Here is a 23,451-nt window from a genome sequence, read left to right as displayed (position 1 = left end):
GTATGTGTACTAGTTTGTGATGATTTGTAGTCTAACAGAGGGAAATAAAGAATTGGAGGAGATAGGAATTGGAGGGCAAAGATATTGAGCAGCAATAATATTGATTCATTGTGGAATACTCACATTGTGATATGTCAATTTTATGTTCCTCAGATGTTTGAGACTTTAAATCTCGGTTTTATTTGTACAGTGCACAAAGCCTGTGTATCTCACAACAGCTTTACAAGTTACAAACCATCCATGTAATGAATTTACAGGTTGAATTTGTTTTCAGTGCAGAATTTAATAATTAATAATTCATGTAAAACTGTATTGTGTATGATGACAATGAATCTATGTGTGTTTCATGCATGAACAAGTGTAGTAAGTGCTCATTTCTTAAATCAATAGATTCAATTACTGCTGAATGATTCACCTGACTGTACAGCGTACAGTAAATCATCAGCTATTGATGAGTTAATGTGTCTACAGATGTTACTTTATTATACTGTCATTAAATTTATACTTTGGTCTTACACATTCAGTTCTAAGGAACCAAATATGATCAGATAGCCTACTGTGTGCTAGGAAATGGAAATGAGTGGTTCATTAATATCCTCCATCATTTTTTTGATTCCATAAGCACGAGCAATTTAAAGGTTTTACAGAACATTTAACAAAATCAATCATAAATAGATATTTACAGAAGAAACAGTATGAAAAAGTTATTTGCCGAATTTAAAAGGTTTTTAGGTGCGTCAGGCACGTTTTGGTTTCAGCTGTCACTTTTACTCAGACAAGATATTAGATTAAAGATTTTCATTACAGCAAACGTATTGTTCATTTAAATGTGTGTTTTACTGGACAGTCATTTAATAGTTTATGTTTAATAGTTTAGCTCCTCCTCCACGCGCGCGCGCACGCACGGTCGCACGCTCGCGGCGAACTCAGTCAGCTCCTGTCTGTGTGGTGATCATTGTAGCGCTCAGCGCGTGTGGAGAAGAAGCGGCACTGTTTGTTTCCTCGCGACTGAATGAACGAATGAGTGAATGAATTAACGACTGAGTTCAACTGCTTGAGAGGACACGCGAGTGCGAGAACCCCGGTCCTATCGGTTCTGATGTGCGCGAGCGACGGACGGGACGCGGGGCGATGGAGCGCTCGCGAGGAAACACAGGTGCGTACCACACACGCGCACCTGCGGAAACCGTGCTTGATAATGATTATTAACCGTGTTTGTAACTTGACAGATTTGTCAGTTTTGTTTTAGGTTAAGACGAATCTGTTGAAAGTACGGTGTTGTGTACAGTAATGGTATCTGACAGGAATAAAGTGATAGACTTATGCTATAGACTTAATATCTACAGAATCATTTAAAAAATGTATTGATATCCTTAAATTAATATTACTGTAGCCTACTGTAGTGTTACAGTGCAAAACGCAGCATTGCCATGTTAAAATAGCTGATCTATCGTATTTCATGCTGTAATTTATTGCTTTCCACGATTATTGTGTGTTAAGACTGCTGACCATGGTACAATGATGATATCCGATGGTAATATTACAGATCTATGTCAAATTCATGTATTATTGTATTTGCATGGTATTTCAGAGATTCTAAATAATCTAAATAATATGTTATTAATTTTATATTAAAGCAGACTAACTTCTTTTAAAAAAAATATATAGTTAGTAATGCATTTGCATAATAAGCATATAAATAACATAAAATATTTACTGTCAATCCTTCAATAGAGCATCATCTCACTGTTTTTATAAATATAGACTAAACCCAACTCTAACTTGTATAGTTCAGGGTTTACATTTTCCTTATTGTCCATAAATGAGACTCTTGGACCGTTGGGAATTCTCATTTATGCGTGCATGTACAGTATTTGTTTTTATCTAGTGATGTTACAGCATCTGCCTTGGGAAGATTCAGCAAGCAATTTCCTGCATGCCAGTTCAGCAAATTGTAGGGGAAGTAAAAACATAACATGAAGTCGGTTTATACAGAATGCTTGTGATTCGCAAATAGTCCCTTGAGCAAACCATTTGATACCATAAATGTCTTGAAAATAGATGGTAGAGCATAGTATTCAATCTGACATTCAGTACAGCAGTTATTTTTAGAAGGTTATTTCTTGTCTAATTCTCTTTACTGGTGTCTCAGGAATTCATCAGTATGTAATTGAAACCTGGATTGTTGTGGCTCTTTGTGTCATGCTGCTATTTAAGGTCTGACAGGTAAACGGGAAGAAGCAGACACAGTATTTCAGCGTCAGTCTTTCACCAGACGTCAACGCTTCTATACCTATTCGATAGTTTACTCGGTCGTTCACCAGACAGGTAGAGGCAGTAGGCACTACATCAATTCTCATTTGCAGTTGCATTCACTTTAGACCTGATTCATTGTTCAAGTCCAACCAGATTAGATCAGCTGCGATGTGAAGTTTAACCGTTCCTGGCGGGATTTATCGAAAAAATGTCAGCTGTCGATATGGACGATCTGTCTATAGACCACAATCTTTTAGTGTACCGAGACCTGCTGTCTTCTTTCATTGAGCTGTTTGTTTAAGAATGGCTGATTTGCTTGGAGTTTGTTTAGAGCTTTTTTGCCACAGGCCACCTGATTCACCTTTAATTAAAAGCATGAGCGACTGTTTATTTTTGGAATCCCTCTGGCTCGTCTTGGGAAAGACGCAATTTTCCCGAAGCAGGTTTTTCAATTAAGTGCAAAAGTCTCGGTTGAGCTTCGTCTGTGCACCAGAGATTTTCATCAGGCCTCCTCACTGACAGTAATGCTACTGTAATCATATGGTCGCTTCTGTCTAAACCTCATTCTGTGTGTAGTAAATAAAAAGTCTTACGGCTGTGTGACCTTTTTTCCAAGATAAAGGCTTTAATCTAGCTCTCAGGGGTAGCCATTAAAAATAAGACATTTGTCTCATCGGCACACGTGAGCGGCGAGATGTTTCTGACTAAATACTTAATGTGCGCAGCTGGCACGCGCCTCACCAATGCCATAGAAATGCTGCAGTACTTTGGCAAAAGCAAATCAAACATGGCTGCCGTTCAAAGTAGGGGCTCGTGGACAGCTGCCGATTTTTAGTAAACGAGACCGTTGAGAAGATAAAGACTATTCTGTAGTTAAAGATGTGCTGAATTGTTTGTACGGGGGTTATGGTTCGCTACATTGGTTATATCGAACCATCAGTGAAAAAAAATGGCAGAAGTATCACTTAAACATAAATGACTGTGTGCGGTGCCAAGACTCGAGTCTGTGGGCCAAAGCGACAGACTGAACGTTCAAGCGTAGCGACAGAGGAAAGGAGGAGAAATATGGATGGAGTGAACTTCTCAATTATTTTTATACTTCACTGAGTGCTGCAGAATGCTTCACAGATTTGTAGGCAACCAAATGGCATTTCGTCTGTTTGTTTACTCGCTATAAAGAAAGAAAGTGTGCGAGAATTGATGAAAGAGGAAAAAGAGTCAGGCAGCGTTAAAAAGCAAGCCGTTCGTTTAATAGCTTAAAAGTGTTGAGATTACAACCACTAATTGTCTAATTACAGAAGGAAATTTACTGGTTTGATAAAAGCGTAACCTGGAATTGGAAACGGCAACAAACATAATTTTGTAAGACGTTACTGGGAGAGTCCAATTGTGTCCTTGATAAGATCAGATAATAATGTGATAAAGTAAAGGCATGTTTAGTTAGTTGTTTTATTTCATCATAAACGGCCCTCATTTTCTCTTCCATTTCGTAAGAGACAACTCAAGAGTGATATTAATATTTGATGAGATTGTGTTCGATGAATTAAAGGAGGAAAATGGCTCGTTTTAAGCATGTAAATGTATTCAGCTCTTTTTTTATTTTGGAAAGAAGAGCCGGGCATCTTTCCCTTCAGGAGGTCCCTGAGCTATCATGATAGCATCACCGTCCCGCTTGCCTCTAATGTGTGCCAGATTTAATGCGTGCTAATATAATCCTGATTCAGTTAAAGAAGTGTACAGTTGTTGCAGAACCAGACGGTGGTTAGGTTGGAGTCCAGATGTTTAAAGTGTTGGCAATGAATCTTGTCAACTCTTTTTGGTTGGTATCAATGAGTGTGCAAAGAAATGTAGTGTCACATTTCACCCCAAAATTAAAAGAGAAAAGAAGGAATATTATATTTAAAAATTGAACCATGATGAGACGATTACCAGTAAATTCTCAGCACTGTAAAGCAGTATGCAAGTCTCCTCATCATTTCTTTAATATAGTAATGGCATTATCGTGCGATTACTAACTTGATGTGGATGGTTGCCTAGTGACTCGAGTCTTATTGTGTTCTCCTCTTCAATGTAAACCTGTGGGATATTTTATCCTCCTAAATTTAATCACTTGAAGTAATAGCCTCTCTCCTCAACAAGACACAAACAAATTACACACTGTGTGGGACATTACGCGGCAAAGTTTAATACTTGCGACTGAGGGTCTATTCATATATTTAATCCTGGGTATCAGCAGTAATATTGAAGTTTGTCTTAACAAACAAACAAACACCACCAATCAGTATTGTGTTTGCATTGTGGTACTTAAAATCAGGAAAATAATGTAAATCTCAATAGGCATAATTTAAAATCTTTCACATAACAGAAATAAACATTAGTAAAAAGAATCAAAGGTCCACCTGTCAGACTAGAGGTTTCTAGAAGGATCACCACAGGGTTGGGATGCCATGACTTGAGTTTTTTTGTCATGGGCTTTGAAACTGTTTGCTGCAGGCGATGTGTAACTCGTGCGGCGCCCGCAGGCCAGATATGTCAGAGCTCTCTCAGCTGAGGTTTGTTCTTCACAACTTTCTTTTATAATAATGCTAAACTGGGCAGATACAGATGAGCCCGTGAGGTGTGCTGTCTGCTTTTCTACTTGGTTCTAACAGTATTTAAACCGAGGCTTTTGTCTGTGGCAAAGTCTCAGACTTATGGATTCTTTCGAAATCCAAAAACTAGCTAGAGACACAGTTTTGACACAGCTTTTTTTAAAACAAAAGAAAATATAGCCTTTATCATGCAGCAGTGTCTCTCAGCTGGTTTTACTTCAGGACTCAGGAGTTTATATTTGAGATCAAGTGGGTTACAGTATTTCAAACTTTATATTGTACAAAAGTGTGTTGATATTCCCATGAAAGGCATAGACGCAAAAATATGCAAACATAAGCTGAATAATTAATTGTCACTTTTAGATTAAAACATCTTTATTATGCTCTCGACAGCTGTGTTAGGTGAAACCATATGTGACCCAGTCATTTTTTGTGATTGACTGTTTTCTACATAAACATATCATCATACGTAATGTAAATTACATTTTGTGAAAATATAATCTTGATATATTAAATATTGACTGAGTCAGATCATGTCAAAGATCATGAGAAATTAATGTGAAATCAATGAGTGAAATCAAACTTTTGATGCTCATCATTAGATTATGCGTCTTTAGTCTGGATTTCACAGACAGGGTCATAAATTTATTGTTACATTAAGTGATTTTGTATTTAATGTAGTGGCTCATGTTTTCTTTTGCCTTGTTTAATTTCGTACATGGTTTTGGAAATGGTGTCGCAGGGATGACATATTTTTTCTAGTCCAACCCGAAAGTCAGCAGGACACTGGTTCTCTCGCAAAAAAAAGCCCATTTATTTTAATATAAATTTTGTGTTTAATAACAGTTAAAGACACTTACATGTTTTGTCCAACAAGGTAATCTGCACAGATGAATACAAATTTTATGAATTTTGAAGTGTAAATGCATTTACAAGAAATATATAAATCCAAATTTTGACTTTAAAATTCATAAAAGTTGTGTTTATCTGCAAAGACTGACTCGGTGGACAAAACTTTTAAGGGTCATAAACTTTTGTTAAACACAGAGGTTATTTTTTGCAATAATCCAAAAGTCTTTAAGAAAAATGAATGGGCTTTTTTGCAAGGGAACCAGTATCCTAAATTCCAGGTAAGCCTAAAAGGTAGAAAATACCAAGATGTATGTTGTACTTCCAATGCTGTCTCATTGCAATTCATACATATTGGCTAAAGTCGAATTTATAATCGTGCGTAAGGTCAACGCCGTAGCTATGCCGTATGTGATCCGTAGCCTCTGCATTGTACCTCAACAAATTTTTAACAGCGCGTCATGTGGACCGGAAGCGATGTGATTGCGACGGTGAGAACAAAGATGGGCCAAGTTGAGGAGTGATTTAACTCAAATTGCAACATAAGTCGCTGTTTATTTACTTCCATCACTGCTGGTCTTCTCAAAACATACACAACAAGTTGCTGTTTCTTCTTTGTTTGCGGGTCAGACTTGCTAAGCTGCTTTTCTATTAACGGTTGCGCTGCTACACGCGTGGATACTGCCTACCATCGCTCTGCATGTGTGTTTGCACGTCGACGCAGACGTATGTATGAAAACCGATGTGTAGCCTACGCTGTCGTGCCTACGCCGCAGGACGTACGCACAACTATAATGAGCCCTTAATTCGTATGAATTAATACGACCACATTCGTACATTTCTGTACGATATGCCTTGACCCCTGTGACGTTGGGGTTAGCGGTGGGGTTTTGTTATTTTTTATGATAATTGTAAGTTTTTGCACGATTAACTTTCAACTCGAAAAATATGTGCAAATTCCCGTGAGATCAGGCTGGTATTTCACCCTAAAAATACATCTCACCATATTACACAGCCATAGGATGCTCTGCAGTCTGCAATAGATGTCAACATCAAAAAACTATTTTCTTACTGATTTTAAAAGTAAAATCTATTTATTTATTTATCGTAACTAGTTGGGCGATTATGAAAAAAGTTAGGAAAAAATATTGTAATTTTGATTATTCATGTCAAATGGCTAAACGGATGGCTAAAGTACACACAACTTATACATTTTAAAATCTCTGTCATAAATAAAACTAGCATAAATAGACAGCTAAAATGGAGGCTTTTAGCGAATATTTCACCTGTAATTGTAATCTCGATTAGTTTTTCGATTAATTGTGCAGCCCTAATTGTAACTATTAGATATTAGATTGGATTTTGTTCTCAGTGATCCTTTATCTCTGTACTGCGGTTTTACACCTGACTGTTGGTAAATTTTACATGCTTCATTTGCATGTGCTCAGAGAAATTTCCTTGTTTTTGTATGCTAAACCTTTTACCTCCCCAGCCCTCATATTAACATAGCCATACGTGTCCTTAAAAGTTTGGCCTAGATTTGTTGTCCGTGGAGACTGCTGGTGAACTCTTTCTGTTAAATTAGCTCAGATGTAGATTGATGAGATCAGTCGAAGAAGATGTCTGATTAGCCCTTTAGGGGAAATGGGAGGATTAGATACAGCGCTATGCTTCACCTCAGTTCATCTCCGAGCTTTCCAACAACATCATTGTCTTTAATAGCTGCAACACATAAATGGGCATTACTAGCTAGTTCTGTCAATGGGATGTCATTTATTAGTCAAGTAGACATTTTGGAACCGCTTTACAAGTTACCTGACCTGTTTAGCACAGAGTCGTCCATCTCATCTACTGTTTATATTTACTAGGCTAATACCCAGATTTGCATATTTGAGCCTAACGACATAATTCATGAGCGTGTCTTTATCTTCACTTCATGAAGTAACCAAGAATATGTTTTTATTTTTATGGCTTTTTTTATTAATTGTTTGCATTATTTTCTCTGAAATAGTTCTGCTGCTATCCTGTTAAAGGGGCTTCTCCAAAGATACTAAAAGAATCAATGTAACCGTTGAGGATCCGGAAACATAAAGTGAAATCGGAATTAGATTCATATAATTCCTTACGGTTCCCATCTCTACACTTAAAAACGTCTGTGTGATGTATCTGAAAGTGTATTGATTGCCTTCTCTTGTTTAAAGCCTCATAAACACATCAAAAGATCCGGTATGATCCGTGCTGACGGAGCAAGCTCATTAATGGTATATGTATTCCGATGAGGTTTCCTGGATGTGTGCCTCGGAATGACGGGCTTTGTGCTTTTCTCTGTTCAATTTGCTGTCATTTGGGAGTAATTGGACGCTTGTGCGTTTGGAGTGCTGCGTTGAAGGGGAGTGGTTGAATATGAAGCTTTTGACACCTAATTTAAAATATTTTTTCATCAAAAATTCGGAAGCTGTTTCATTATGGGTGAATTTACCATTCTACTTGATGAGCGAAAGATTTATTCACAGCTTCAGTTGAGAGAGGCGTGTTGTGTTGTGCTTTTCTCAACAGTTACACTACAGTGTATCACTGTTACACAACGAATGTGTGTTTCTGAAATACCTGTGAAACCGGGAGTCAAAATCCTGTTATTGTGCTGCAGGGTTTAGTGTTGTGTAGTGTAAAATGAAATTAGCCAAAGATTAAAGCCGTCTCATAGAAACACTGCTCATTTGATTTTGCGGCTTCATTATACTGCACATACTGTATTTTCTTCATGTATTGCTGGATTTATTTTTAATATTTTGTTTTCAGACTCAGAATTTTTTTACGAAGAGTGGAGATATAACAGAAAGACCAAATAGAAGTGATCTTCCTTTTGTTTGCGCGTCTTTGTGTGGTTGTGTGTTGCTGTGTAGCTCAGTGGTAGAGCATCGTGTTTGCAGTGCAAAACGTCATGGGTTCGAACGCAGGGAACACACATACTGTTAAAACCTATACTGTATACCTTGTAATGCACTGTAATCGCTTTGGATAAAAGCGTCTGCCAAATGCATACATATAAATATGTATGCGCGTCTCTGTGCGGACATGTATGTGGCTCTGTGCAAATGTATGTGTCGCTGTGCAGATAAGTGTGCGTCTATGCGGATGTGTGTGCATCTCTGTGCGGATGTGTGTGTATCTCTGTTGATGTGTGTGCGTCTCTGTGCTGATGTGTGTGTGTGTCTCTGACTGTGAGGATCTGTGTTCGGATGTGTGTGCGTCTCTGTGTGGATGTGTTTGCCTCTCTGTGCGAATATGTGTGTGTGTTTCTTTGCAGATGTGTAATTATTACGTCCCTAGTCTGTCTATGTGAGTTTCTGCATATATGTCTATGCGTGTTCGTCTCTGTGTGTGCCTGCGCGTGTGCATGTACGTTTCTCTCTATGCCTGTGTGTGTGGTGGGGTTCCTCTTTCCTAAGTCTGATTCACTCAAAACTCTTCAAGTACCCCGGGATGAACTATTAAGCTTTTGTTGAACAACAATAACATGAGGGTCAACATTTATTTTATTACTGGTGCTTGTGAAGACGAGCATCACTGTCAGTCTTTCATACTACTGCAAATCCTGACTTAAGTCATTGCAGTGTGGTACACCATGGGTAAACGTTTAACGCTGCTAACTTTTAAAGGGCACCTATTATTCAAAAACCACTTTTACAACCATCAGCTCCTTGTCTTTAATCCCTGTTTAACCAAAGCAGTCTCATTAGACATGCCGTTTTGATTCTCTTATCAATGTGAGGTCACATTGATAAAACCCCGCCCACTAACAGTCCTGCATTACCATAGTTTCCACCCTCAGCGAGTTGTACTATGTCCACTAGATACTATTGTCTCGGATTGTATTAATCAGATCTATTTGAACTGAAAGCGCTCACTGTCTGTTTGTAAGGAAGTGAGGAGCTGTAGCTCATTTGCATTTAAAGGTACAGACATTAAAACAGCCGTTTTTGCTCCCACCCAAATAGGGGCCTTTTGGACATGCTTTGATAAATGATCTGTGGGATATTTTGTGCTGAAACTTTACAGACACATTCTGGGCACACTTGAGACTTATATTACATCTTGTAAAAAGGCCATAATAGGTGTCCTTAACTCTTTCCCCGCCATTAACGAATTATCTCGACAATTAGACTTGAGCTTTGGTTTGTCTTTTTACAATTTTTTCCAGCTTTTTGGTGTTAGGAAGAACCAATAAATATAATAAAAAAATGTTTTAACATGAAACAGTGTAATCGTCCACATTTGTGTACAACAGGTTAAGGTTACATAGGACGAAGCACTGGTGCAAACAACAAAATGTAAAGGACACACCAAGTCTTAGGAGGTTAAGAGAAAACTTCCCTGTCAATGATGCTTTCCTGACAAGTTTTTACAGTAATATGTAATTCTGCTATTATTCACTAGATGGCGGTCTTACACAATTTATAAAAACCTGAAGCAAAAATGAATTTAATTCATTTTACACTCTGTATATGTTTTGATAATCGTTCTGAATCTTATCTCTAACAAAATTCCTTTACAAAAATGCAATTATAATTTGGTATTTTTGAAGAACCCATATTTAATAAAAAGAGAACGTTTGAATGAAACATTTTTTTCCCGGTTTTTTATTGTTTGTTTGAAAGCTGAGGGTCTGTTCTTTCATTTGATATATTGTATGTTTATATTTTTATAGAATAATTTTTTCCTGGAAGGCACTTTGTGAAACTTTTGTGAAAATCACAAAAAGTGCTGGCGGGGAATGAGTTAAGGTAGAGTTGTAAATCTACTGAGAACTTATAGTGAAGAGAATGGATGCAGGGTGTCAAAAATGTACCCAGAAAAGTATCTTTAGTATTATACTTGAATGTAAATAAAAGTTATTACATTTAATAGTCCGTTTTTCTCATGAGAATAACATTGATGGATGTACTGTGCAAACTAAGCATCGTGTTATATTTTGCCAGTGTATTAATAAATGATTTAGGACACATTAGATGTTAAACTAAAACCTTAATGTATACCTATTTTAATTAAATGCTATTTAGATATTATTAAGAGTGAACTAACAACAGTTCACACTTCACAGAATAAATCAATGCCTAATCTGACGCTAATGTCTGATGATAATAGATTATGGCAGCAATAATAAGAATAGATTGAAGCCATCGAAATAAGAGAAGATACTCTGGAGCATGATCTTGACCTGTTGTCATGGTCAGAAGAAGCTCCTCTGATGTGTGTGCTGGTGTTTCAGTAAATCCCCCACAATCCACTGCACATTAACACTCATCTCTGGTTAAAATCACACTTGACACTACATCCACATTATTGTATATCTCTTTATATTTTGAGAGCTTGACCCTTTGCCAAATGAAAGTTTCCAGACATTTCTTTGCTATTACAGATAAGTTATTGTGTTTTTTCATTTTTGTGAAATATGCCCTTGTTATGCCTTCATCACCAAAAGTTGAATATATTATGGTATAATTCAGGGTCTTTTTTTAATGTAAATTTATTTCATTGAAATGAGACTCACATCCCGGACCTCTTTTGGTCCTTGGAGATTTGAGATAATGAGGGAGAGGATGCTATCTATGGTGCTTTGACACAGGGTGAAATGTAAAGGACAAACAGTCCTTTGATTGGTTTAACACGCAAATATAATAGCGTCACATTAACCAATGAGCCTGTGGTTTATATGTGGCCTCCTATGAAAGATCAGAGACTGGCTGCAGACAGCACAGGGTGAAGAGTTTTGAACAGCTCAGAGTTTGATCTAGTCTTATATTTTATATTTATTTTACAACCAAAACATTTTCATGTTCAGTACAGTCGGTTAATGATCTTGTACTCTTTGGGAGGCTACAAGATTTCCTTTTTTCTTTAATAAGTAAATAAAACTTCTAGTTCTGTTTACTGATATCAATATTATGTATTTAACAGTTTATGTATTTACTGCTGTATAAAATGTTTGCCGACCAGTTGCAGCTACAACTAATGGCAATTTTCTGCTGCATAGTAGGGGAGAGCGGGGCACAACCTAACGCTTTTTGGTTTTGGCTCAATCATTAAAAAATATTTGAGTTTGATTCATTTTGTTTTTGCACAAGCAACACTCACATCTCTGCTATAAATGACCATTTGAAGTTGGTTTCTATTGCTTACCATTCTTATACAATTACACCAAACGTGACAGAAGTGCAAACGTTACAACTTACCCCATAGGTGGGGTTAATTGTAACAGCCAGGGGGTTAGTTGTAACACTTGCTAAAAATTAAGTTTGCAGGCAAATATTTCAATACTATTTTGTCTGTATACTTGAAGTGGATATTGTTTATATATCTGTCTATAGTAAACCGATATCTACACTATTAATCTCGCATCTAACCATAATTCAATTATAAATGGATACAAATGTCTAAATATGTGAGAAAAAGATTATTTTTATATGTGACCCAGTCTGTAAAAACCATACTAAAGTCTCAAAATCTAATGCTGAGATAATTAAAATCAAATTCTGAATATAGCCATTAATTTTATTATGATTTTAATCTTTGACATGACCTTATTCCATTAATATTAAAGATATGAACAAAAATGTATTTTGACAAACCATTTTTGATACGACAGGTGCATTTATTTTGTTGGCAGCCAGCAATCATTCGTGTGTAGCCTATTTAAAACAACGGCAAGAGTTACGCTAACATTAGCTGTGTTCATATCTTTATTGCTGAGGGGTTAGTTGTAACACAGCGTTACAACTAACCCTGCTCTGTAAAAATATTTTCAAGCCTTCCAAAAAGGTTGCTAAGAGCTGCAGACATATTTCAAAACGATTCTTTGTTTTAGTCAACAAGACACTGATTAATATGACATAGCATTGGTTTTGGTATCTTACACACCCAACTCAGAAACCGAAAAAAAAAACATATGATGAAAATATGTACTTACATGCCACCAAAACACTCTTTTATCAAAAACTCCTTTTCCATAAATATGTGGGAGTCCATCTTTTGGCAGCGTGAAAACAATACGAGAAAAACAAATCGCTCAACCCTGTGCAACAATGTGAACGGTTTGTGTTACAACTAACCCCGCATTAGTTTTTGCCCCGCACACCCCTAATGTTGCGTTTACACCAGTCGCGGTAGAGGCGGCAAAAACATGCTATTTGCGCGTAGTTGGACACTTGAACATTTGAGTTCAATCGCTTCATTCGCCCGTGAAAGCAGCGTGTAATTCTAGTCATTCGAGAAATTCATGCGGAAATTCGCGTCAGGGAAGGGGCTTTTGCGACTCCCCTCAGAGTCCGCCACTCCGCTAACTTCCTGTAATCACGTCACTACTACAGCAAGGTCCTGATTGGTTAACGCAGCGGGGAAATCCGTCGAAGTTCAGATTTTTCAACTTCCGGGTTTCCCGTGGCAACGCTCAATTCGCGCAGAATGCGCCATCCGCAAGTAATCGCGTCTTTGCATTGACTTAACATGTAAATCACCCGCGCTTGCCGCCTCTACCGCGGCTGCTGTTAACGCAGCATAAGGCTTAGTACGACTCACTTTTGTGTGGGTCCCATGGTGTACAGTACCTAGTACCTGGTACTTTTTTAGTACTGTACCCTCTCGGTTGATGTCGATCTGTAGAGATACTAAAACACTGCAGATTACTGATTGGTCAAAGAGAATCATGACTACTAGCATCATTGCTAAATGCAAGAATAGCTATTCTCATGCGCTGTCGAGCAAATCAAGTGATGTCGTCGTCTGTGCTTTGTTGTACAAGTTCCTAAGCTCTCGTCTTTTTAGCACTGAAAAACATCCACATGCCGAGAATCAAGAACACCATTTCATCGATATGCTCCATTGCTTCTGTGTTGTCCGATGATGTCACGGCAGTAAAGTCTATAATCCCACCTGCTTTGAAGCGGTACTGAACTGTAGTGGAAAAGCAAACCGAGGCAAAGTAAAGCTAGTAGAGCTGAAAAGCTACCACCATTATAGTGATTCAGAATAATAAACAACTTTACACTGGTGAATTATCTTCCTTGGATAATCTGAGGTCTAGAGCTAAATTGGAGTTTAATTTACTCATTTAATATCTGATTACTAAATAATTGTGCCTTCAACAATGGTCCAGTCTCTAGGAGATGCTACTTCACTTTTTTTGGAGTGATAACAGCCTCTATCTTTAGAGACTCACAGCTTGAGCTTAGAGACACACAGTACAGTAAAACAATCCTGCTGTTTGATTGGTTATTTAAAGGCACTTTATTGTAAAGATGCATTGTCATTATATTTGTGCGAGCTTCGAGCAGATAACGCCGCTTCATTTAATCACAAGCCCCACAATTTCCCCTCAGGCGATAATGCTGTATATTTCTCACAGGCACTGTGATGAGGAGCCCATTTTCCATGCGCTCGCTGGATTATAAAGGTTAATCATCAATTTAAGGCTTTTTATGGCCAAATAGTAGCAGGACTACACTAACAGTGCCGATGCTGCCGGTAGTTAGAGTTTGAGATATAATCGACCGGTCTGGGACACTTCGTCCAGTCTAAATTAAAGTCCATGTTGCATGATGATTAGAAAGGTGTTTGATGGCTTAAACACATCTCGGTTGGATCATTGAAAGTATACAGGGCAATCACGACTGTCTGGGCCGTATTGATCCGGTTTCGCTCCATCAGGTGAATTCTCTAGCAGTTTGGCCAAGAGAAGAGCACTGTGTGATTGAATTTTAAACTCACTGAAGATAATAAAGTAACATTTCCATCCTTGGAATAATGAATAATTCTCTGGTTCAGATTTAATTAGTTAATGCATTGCCCCCCAAAAATGCAAAGTAAGTAGTAGACCTGTATTTTCTGCATTTTGTACCTAAAGTGCAGAATGTTATAGAGTCTTGGGGTTTGTCAGGAAGGAACTGGTCTGAACACAGCGGCAACCACAAGCCCATGAGATACAGAAAACACAGAGAGTCTGTTGCTGTATGATAAAGCTTCTGCATTTTACCAGTATAGGATCTGATGCATGCAAATAGTTTCACATCATCTTCTGTAATGCCTTTCATTTATTCAGTCCACATGAATTAGACTTGTAAGTGCTTACTCATGGAAATCGGTTTCTTTTGAGGCACGGCAGTGTTGTGAAGAGGGATCAGCTGTATGCACGCTTTTGCTTCGCACACGGACACCTGTGTTTATTATGTAAGCATGTGAGGCAGTTTATCACAGAGCACAATGAACAGAAGATCCAGCTGTTTACCGCCTGACTTCATTCACTGAGTGCTGTCTGCACACGTGAACTCAAGCCGTGGTTTTCTGTCAGATTTTCCACAGAGTGGCTCTTGAGAAGTGCTTTTAAAGCAAGTATTTGTCTCCGATGTGGCACGGTGAGTGGCACGGTGTCTCTTTCTAAATCATTCTTATTCAGGTGAAGTAGTGCTTGGTTTTATGGCATGGCCACTGTTTTTGACAGATCATCATCTTTGTTGTTGTTTTTGTTGGTTTACTGGCGGTTGTTACTCAGTGTTTAACAGACAGAGAGAGGTTTTTATTGATGAAAGGTTTATGAGCAGCTCCTAGCAAAGTGAGTGAGGTACAGTAGCCCATCCTAATTATAATGCTTTATTTTTCCATATGATTAGACGAAGTCAGCTTAAAAGTGTTACATTTAGGACCGCAAGACTTAACGAAGTAATCAAAATATTATTAAATAAATAAATAATGTACACTATAAAAAATGGTTTATCACCTGTTTTTTGCATGATCTGGCTTTCTATGCCATTTTGCACCTTGTTCTCTTCATGTGTTCAAAATACTAATTCCCTGTGTCATTTCACTTTATTTATTACGACTCAACTTGTATACTTAAATGTTCTGATTTCTTTGTATGAATTCAATATTTGGCTTGATGGCTACCACTTAGAAATCCCCTTACTGATAAAAATGCTGATGTGTCAAATACTTTTTTTCCCGCTGTATATTATTTAAATAGATTTTTACTAACTTAAAGCCTTATTATATTGCATATCGTTTATTGCAACATTTAGCAAGTTTTTGTATTTTTGAAAATACAACAAAAAATAATATTGTTTTTATTTTACATTTAGGCAGCAGACACTTCTGTCCAAAGCAGCGGCTTACAAAAGTGATAAAAACAGTGAAGATAACCATGCAAAGTCACTTTCAGCCTACTTTAAGTTTTCATCGATCATTAAAAAACACAACCTGTATAGAGAGAGACAGAAGATTAGGTATTTTTTCTTGCAGGCAGTGATTTTAACATGTTAATGTCAAGTGTTAATGGAAAAATATTTTTAGATATTTTATTGAACTTTTACTTTTATATTAAGCTAATTTTAGTTTAATATACAATGCAATGTTTAAGTTAAATGTAAGACATACAATTGTACTATAATTTACACTGAAATTGCACCAATCCAATCAAGTTTGTTTTTTAAGCATGCATATTAGACTGGTTTGGATCAGAGACATTCTGATTTTCATTTACGAATTTGGCAGATGCTTTTATGCAAAGTGACTTGTATAGTGCATTCAAGCGAAACATGTATATCAGTATGTGTGTCCCTGAGGATCAAACCCATGTCTTTTGCTCTGCTAAACTAATGCTCTATCAATGGAGCTACAGGAACATTTCACAGTGACATGCAGTTTTTTAATACAGCATCTAACAGATAATTTATCAAATAAATACTCGGTAATTGTAACCTTTACAGGAATGCTCAACAGTTGGAGACATGCGGATTATCCATACTGTTGAGAATATTGCTCACAGTAGGTGACTGAAGAAATGTCTTGTGTCAGACTGTGAATCAGCTTTAGCTATTGAGGTGCTGATGAATTTAAAGGAGATGTATTTAGAGACGGCAGGGTTGCTTGCTGACAACATGCTGGTCTTTTAGTGTGCTGACAGTAACTGTCAACGTGCCAAATTAAAGCTTCTCTGTTTTTAAATGTGTTATAATTAGAAAAAGCAGATAAAAGATAAATCACTTCGAATATAATTATTATACTAATTTAGATAACTGTCTTTTTCTAAATCAACTTGAGCCAAAAAGAGACAAGTCCAGCTGTTGGGTTAAATTAACCCAGAACATGTTTATATGTGACCCAACATTGGGTTAAACAGCCCAACATTTTAGGTTGAAACAACACAGCATTTTGTAGTATTAAGTGATGTAGCAGATCTCTTTGCCTTGTTTTTTTCTTGTTATATTTTAATAAAGAAACATTTTTTAATAAACAAAGGTTTATGAGAGCTCTGAGGAGATGCAAATATTTTATTAAAATATTTATTTTCTTAAGTATCTTTAGAACAGATAAACTCACCAAAGCACATTTGGGGTAGCAGTAAAATATTTCAATATGTTAATCAGGTTTTGTCTAAATAGTTTATGGTTTTTCCCTGATAAACAGTTTGAGTTTTACATCACACGCGCATTCTTATGCATTAAGCATTATTGATGTAAAAAGTATTGTTTTAAACTGACACAGTGCACTAGGCAGCAATATTTGGTTCAGTTTTTCTGATGTGTCTGAAATGCCTGAAGTATAAAGATATTTACACTGAGATGTGTGCACTGGCCTATTTATCCTGTCACACGCTGAATTATGAAGTCTTCAGGCAGAACTGGTGCAGACGGACTAATAGTCCACAATACTGGCTGCTGTCACAAAGGTTGCAAGTTTAATTCCATGGACGGGTGAGCCAGGAGCCGTAGAGCTACTGAATTCTAAATCCACCCGCTCTGTCCTTGCAGAGTTGAATTGCTGTGGTTTGAAGACCATAAATATGGCTTTGGTCTGGGTCTCGCTTATGGTCCCAGTTAAGAACATGCTCTGTTTCCAGTCTGGTGTACTAAAGATGATTTTAAATAGGAATAATTTGTTTGCTTGAGTGCTCTTATACACATATGCACTGTATTTTTTATTGTTGGTTTATGTTGCATTGTGTTTTTGATAGGTCACGTTAAAAGCAGTTTACCTTTTAAAATCTTGAGACCCTGTGATGTATGATTACATGTCTATAGGTTTAATAGGGACTGTCCTCCAAAAGTAACGACCTCATAGGTCGTTTGTGCAAGCACCTTATTACAACATAAAGTGACGTATTAAGGGATTAGTGACTTCTAGCGGCAGTAGCTTATACAACCTCTTGTTACATTTTAAGGTTTTTGCTTTATACATCAGATTAGCATCGTGCAATTTCGTACTTAAGAGCATGAATCCTACCTTTCATAGAAATGAAACACTCGCTTCGCGTCAGTGGAAAGTGGTCGCTTAAATATGACCAGGGGTTTCTTTCATAAGATTTGAACTTAGGCGGGTCTGCATTAGCGCACGCCTGTCTCGTCCGTCTCCATGGTTCTTTTTGCGCGTTCCCCCGGGCCCCGCCCATTTACATCCGTTGCACGTCTTTATCACCTTGCTTTTTAAAATATTTTTTTACTCGGTAACGGATATGATTTAAAATGTAGCGAAGTACAATACTTTAAATAAAACATACTTAAGTAAAAGTAAAAGTACAGATTTTAAAAACTACTCAAAAAAGTAAAAATACACAAAAAAACTACTCAATTACAGTAACGTGAGTAAATGTAATTCGTTACTTTCCACCTCTGCAGATTAGAAACATTTAATTTTATGAATTTGTTAATGTAGAAACGGTTTCATAAACATTTATGGTTTTAAAGATATTTTGGAGCATCAACCACCCTTACCCTAAACCCAACCACTTCTCAACCATATAAAACACAACATCCAAATAAAAGTACAGTCACAGGTATTTATTGCATTAAACAGTATAAAAGTATTACAAACTAGGGCTGTAACGATTAATCGTGCAAATGCGTGTTTTCTCAATGAATGAATCTTAATGAATTACGGTGAAATCCTCCACATCCAAACGGCAGGGGGCGCTCTAATGCAGAAACTCCCTATGTGCCACAGAAGAAGTAGCATTACAAACACTATTTCAGGAAATGTCTACAGGAATATTTATATCGCTGTTCTTCAAATTGTTTCAGGTATTTTCATGATAATAAAGAATATTTTGAATGATTTTTATTTAATGAGTGTTGCTTTTTTAAATGCACGTTATAAACGACGATTTTAGATTAATAAGGACTTCCTACTGACCAAATGCCGTAGTACACGCACAAGCTGTGCATGAAACAAAGAATCGCAGCCTTGCGGTTCAGAATCGACTTCAGACAGGCATTTTTAATGGGACACACGATTTAATCGTTACATCCCTATTACAAACCATTGGCATTGCAAACCTTGCAAACTGAAGCCATACGATGACTTTATATGAAGAACTCTGTGATCAAAACGCACAGTCAGATCTCATTCAAATATAAACCAGCATGACGTAGACGGTCACAAGAGCCAATAGCGCTACACATTTTTAGCTAAAGTAATGATGCAATCGGTCACGAGACAAGTGAGAGCCAATGTCTTTTCAAAATCAAAGATGACGTATTATCGCTTCGTCTGGCTTTTTTTATCAGTGTACACCGTATCTAATTTTTACAGCACTTTTGCATCTTTACTTCAAATAAATTGATTGTTTAAAGTCGGTACACTTGGAATATTTTAAGTCAATTTACAAAAATTTTTTTGACTGTTTTGTATGCTGTGTTTGTATCAAATAATAAATAAATGGGTATGATATTTGCCCTAAATGCCTAAATAGTATAATGTGTAATGAAATACAATTAATCCTAGCCATTTAAATTGAAAATCTTCTCCCAGTACATGTCATCATAGCAAAATTATACCCCAAAATATAATTTTATACCCTAATATATTAAGTTTCACCTGCTGGTAGAGGCGCTAATTTAGTAAATGCATCTATTGGTCGCATGGGTTGGAGAATAGGTTGGTTTAATATTCTGTTCTTCTGCATAACTAAAGTGTTTCTACCTGAAAACCTCTGTGTTTTTACAATTAAATCTCCTTTGTGAGGCTTAAAGAGTTGAATCTTTGTCCAACTGTGATTTAATTGTAATTCATACATAAATGTCAGGATCATAAGTGCAAGAGTCAATCTAATGCCATTTGTGAGCTCTCTGTATGAGTTTTACTGATATAATTAACACAACACTGAGCTTTCTTCATTTATTATTTTATTCATTTCACTTAATGTAAAAGACCCATTTTTATTAACATGTTTCAAACAGTGTTAAGTTTCTCTGTCATTATGTTAATTATAATTACACCTCTTTAATAGTTTTGCTTCTTAATGTTTTGGTATAATCAATCAGCTTTTAGCTTTTTTGAGGTTGCCAAACATTTTTGGGTTTACGTTACATTACATTTTGTCAGATGCTTTTATCCAAAGCGACTTAACAGTTCATTTAAGCTATACAGTTCATAATTGTTTCTGTTATTCCTGGGATCCAACCCATGACCTTTGTGCTACTAGTGCAATCTATTCCGATAGACTACAGGAATACAATTTTGGGGAAACTGAGTGATGGTATTACTTGAATTTACTTTTATGTATTCAGATTATACATTTAAAGGGATAGTTCACAATATAACATGTGTTCATGTTTCCCGTGTAAAAATTGTGTATTTTGTGTCTGTATAACGCTGTTTTCACTGTCCTCAAAACGGGCTGATGTGTTCCTTGTTCTATGAAGTCTCTTCTTCAGAAATACGTATCGAGTTCTGATTGTGTAGTTTGTTTAATGTGTTGTGATTTGATACCAGCTTAGCTTGCTGTTAGCTTAGCTGGTGACTGACATATTACTGTGGGCGGAGTTTAGTCAAAAAACTGTTCTAGTGACGTCATTAAAGCAGGAAGTAAAAGGCTGTAGTCCAAACCGGCCGTTCGCTGCTTTGAAAGGGGATTCTGTTAAAGAAAATATATCGCCTGGCAGTGAACTTTGAGCTTTATCATTTTACAGCTATTATTAATGCTATAATAGCAACATTACACACTAACTAGGGTTAAAAAAATAGGATCAGAAAGAACGTGACCTTTAAATTCCAGGCTAAATGCTTAAGAAATATAGAGAAGTTTTATTGATGAATAACTAGACAACCATTTCCAAAACTGCAGTTTAGGATCAGAGTTAATTGTTTAACTGTCATTCTTTGGGGTAAAGCCCATATTCGCTAACTACTGATGTAAATATTTAGCACGTCGGTATGAAATTTTAAGTGGGAATGTTGTTCACTGTATGTTCTGTAGCATTGTATTGTTCAACTCCAAAATAGAGTGCCACGTTTTTTTAAAGGTCAAGACTGAGAATAGAACAACAGATGTCTGGATGAAGATGTTTTTGATGAAGAGCGATATAATATGAGTAAACTAAATGCCATTATTTTTAAGGGCACATGAAAAAAGATGGATTTAGTGCATCATCTAAATCCTGAGGGTGTATGTCATACTGACTTATACTTTATCTGAAGGATTCAAGAAAACATGACGTCTATAAAACAGCTGCTGGCAATTAGATATGAAATCACCGTGGTTTGATTGTAGTAGATGTATCTAAACATCTGTTTTCACAACAAGCGATCATAGAAAGTTGAATTTTAAAGGTCAAGTGTATATTCTGTTTTTTTTATGATCACACTTGCTTTTACATCCATTCTGTGTCACTTTGTATTTGAGATGCACCTTTGTGATGGTTACAACTTCTCTAGAAATAGTCCATGTAAGTTTAATAACTTCTAATAATCAGAAACTTTGTTATTTTTAAAGGGACATTCCACTTTTTTTGAAAATATGCTCATTTTCCAGCTCCCCTAGAGTTAAATATTTGATTCTTACCGTTTTGGAATCCATTCAGATGATCTCCATATCTGGCGCTAGCACTTTTAGCATAGCTTAGCACAATCCATTGAATCTGATTAGCATTGCACTCAAAAACAACCAAAGCGTTTCGCTATTTTTTCCTATTTAAAACTTGACTCTTCTGTAGTTACATCGTGTACTAAGACCAATGGAAAATTAAAAGTTGCGATTTTTTTAGGCAAATATGGCTAGGAACTATACTCTCATTCTGGCGTAATAAACAAGAGCCGTTTCTCAATACCAAGTACGCCAAACTCGGACTTGTGTCCTTCGTAGTTCGAACTTGCAAGTTCAGACTCGGAAGAACGAACTCCTGACGCGAAATGCATTCTGGGAAACTTCGCTGTCATAAGTCCACACAAGTCTCCTCTGATGCATCCTCGATAAAATGGGCGGATCAAGAACACATCCGGGGATTTTATGTGAACTTGGGCTTGATGCGAACTTTGAATTGGAACAGTACTTGGGCCGCGACTGATGACGTTTCACAAGTCCACAAGAACGCAAGTACAGACAAGAACGCATATTGAGAAACGGCTAAGGACTTTGCTGATATAACATGGCTGCAGGAGGTGTAGTGATATTACGCACTGCCCGAAAATAGTGCCTTTGGTTACTTTCAATAGCAGGGGACTATTTTTGGGCATTGTGTAATATCACTACGCCTGCAAAGTCCTTGATTATTACGCCAGTTTGACAGTATAGTCCTAGACATATCCGCCTAGAAAATCGCAACATTTGGTTATTTTTTTAGCACGATGTCTAATCAGATTCAATGGATTATGCTAAGCTATGCTAAAAGTGATACCGTTGGACCCGGAGATCGGCTGAATGGATTCCAAAACGGTAAAAATCAAATGTTTAACTCTAGGGGAGAAAGAAAGTGAGCATATTTTCAAAAAAAGTGGAATGTCCCTTTAATATACATACTGTATATAATGCCTTGAAAGTTTTGCCTCACCCCCAACGTTCAAGATGTGTTTACAGCCTCTGTCTTTACAAAACATGCGTGTCGTGTCGCTGCAGGTCAGACGTGCCGCCGTAAGTGTTGGTTTTAGTCTCGCATTTGTTTGAGGTTCAGCGGTCAAGATGGAAACATCCAGAGATCACTCAGTCTATCGATCGTCTAGGTCTGACAGGAAATGATCAATATGTCCTGACGGATCAATTGCAGGTTTTAAGTTTCTTCCTCCCTTCTGCTCCGTGCCACACGAACCTTGCCAGATAAGACCAAATGAGGCCTGTGACACAGCGCTCATTCATATTTAACACAACTGCGGCGTTCAGCGGCAGGTATTCGGCATTAATGTCTCCCAGAACGACACCCTGACGCAGTGAATACACAAACCCAACCCGCTCCAGCAGATGTCTTTGTTTTGCCTCCTCTATCATGTCGACTCCACAAACTCTTCTCATTATCCATTCTCCTGCCACGGGTGCGCTTCGTTAACGTCGATGCTCTGGGAGGACACGGCGTGATAAAAAACGTTATTGGGACGGCAACCTCTCCGGCTCTTATCTCCCATAAACACTTCTGCGTGTTTTACAGGACCGAAGGGGCTGCGGCCTTTATGACTTATTCATCAGATCCGTGAAACAAGCGAAGAGGATGAAAGTCACAGGAAGAGAAGTTTGTTGTCTGATAAGCTCTTGTTATGGTGATAAGGACTCTTTTCTCCCTTGGCTTTTAAAGTTAAAATGCCATTGGCACTTTTAAAGCGCTCCATTTCATGGTTTCTTGGACTGTGCTGTCCTTTTGAAGTAGAACTGAATTATCTAAAGAAAATTTGTTTTAGATGTCAGAGGTTTTATGGGCAAAGCGAGATATTACATGCTGATAAATAATTGGACACAAACTGTTTTGGTTTATATTAAAAGAGTCAATTTTAGTTTTTCTTGTACTAA

The 23,451-nt window shown here is 37.2% G+C and overlaps 1 protein-coding gene across 1 annotated transcript in view; it reads left to right on the top strand.

The window, feature by feature from the left end:
• Positions 1-888: 888 nt before the first annotated feature.
• hs3st1l1 (heparan sulfate (glucosamine) 3-O-sulfotransferase 1-like1) overlaps positions 889-23,451 on the top strand; it is a 45,989-nt gene continuing 23,426 nt past the window's right edge. Inside the window, exon 1 of the mRNA XM_055171040.2 lies at positions 889-1,156. The gene's annotated coding sequence lies outside the window, so the exon portion shown is untranslated. The remainder of the gene's footprint in view (positions 1,157-23,451) is intronic.

Source organism: Misgurnus anguillicaudatus, chromosome 11, assembly GCF_027580225.2.
Source record: "Misgurnus anguillicaudatus chromosome 11, ASM2758022v2, whole genome shotgun sequence".
In the NCBI taxonomy this organism is placed as follows: domain Eukaryota; kingdom Metazoa; phylum Chordata; class Actinopteri; order Cypriniformes; family Cobitidae; genus Misgurnus; species Misgurnus anguillicaudatus.
This window is presented reverse-complemented; position numbering and strand designations above follow the sequence as displayed.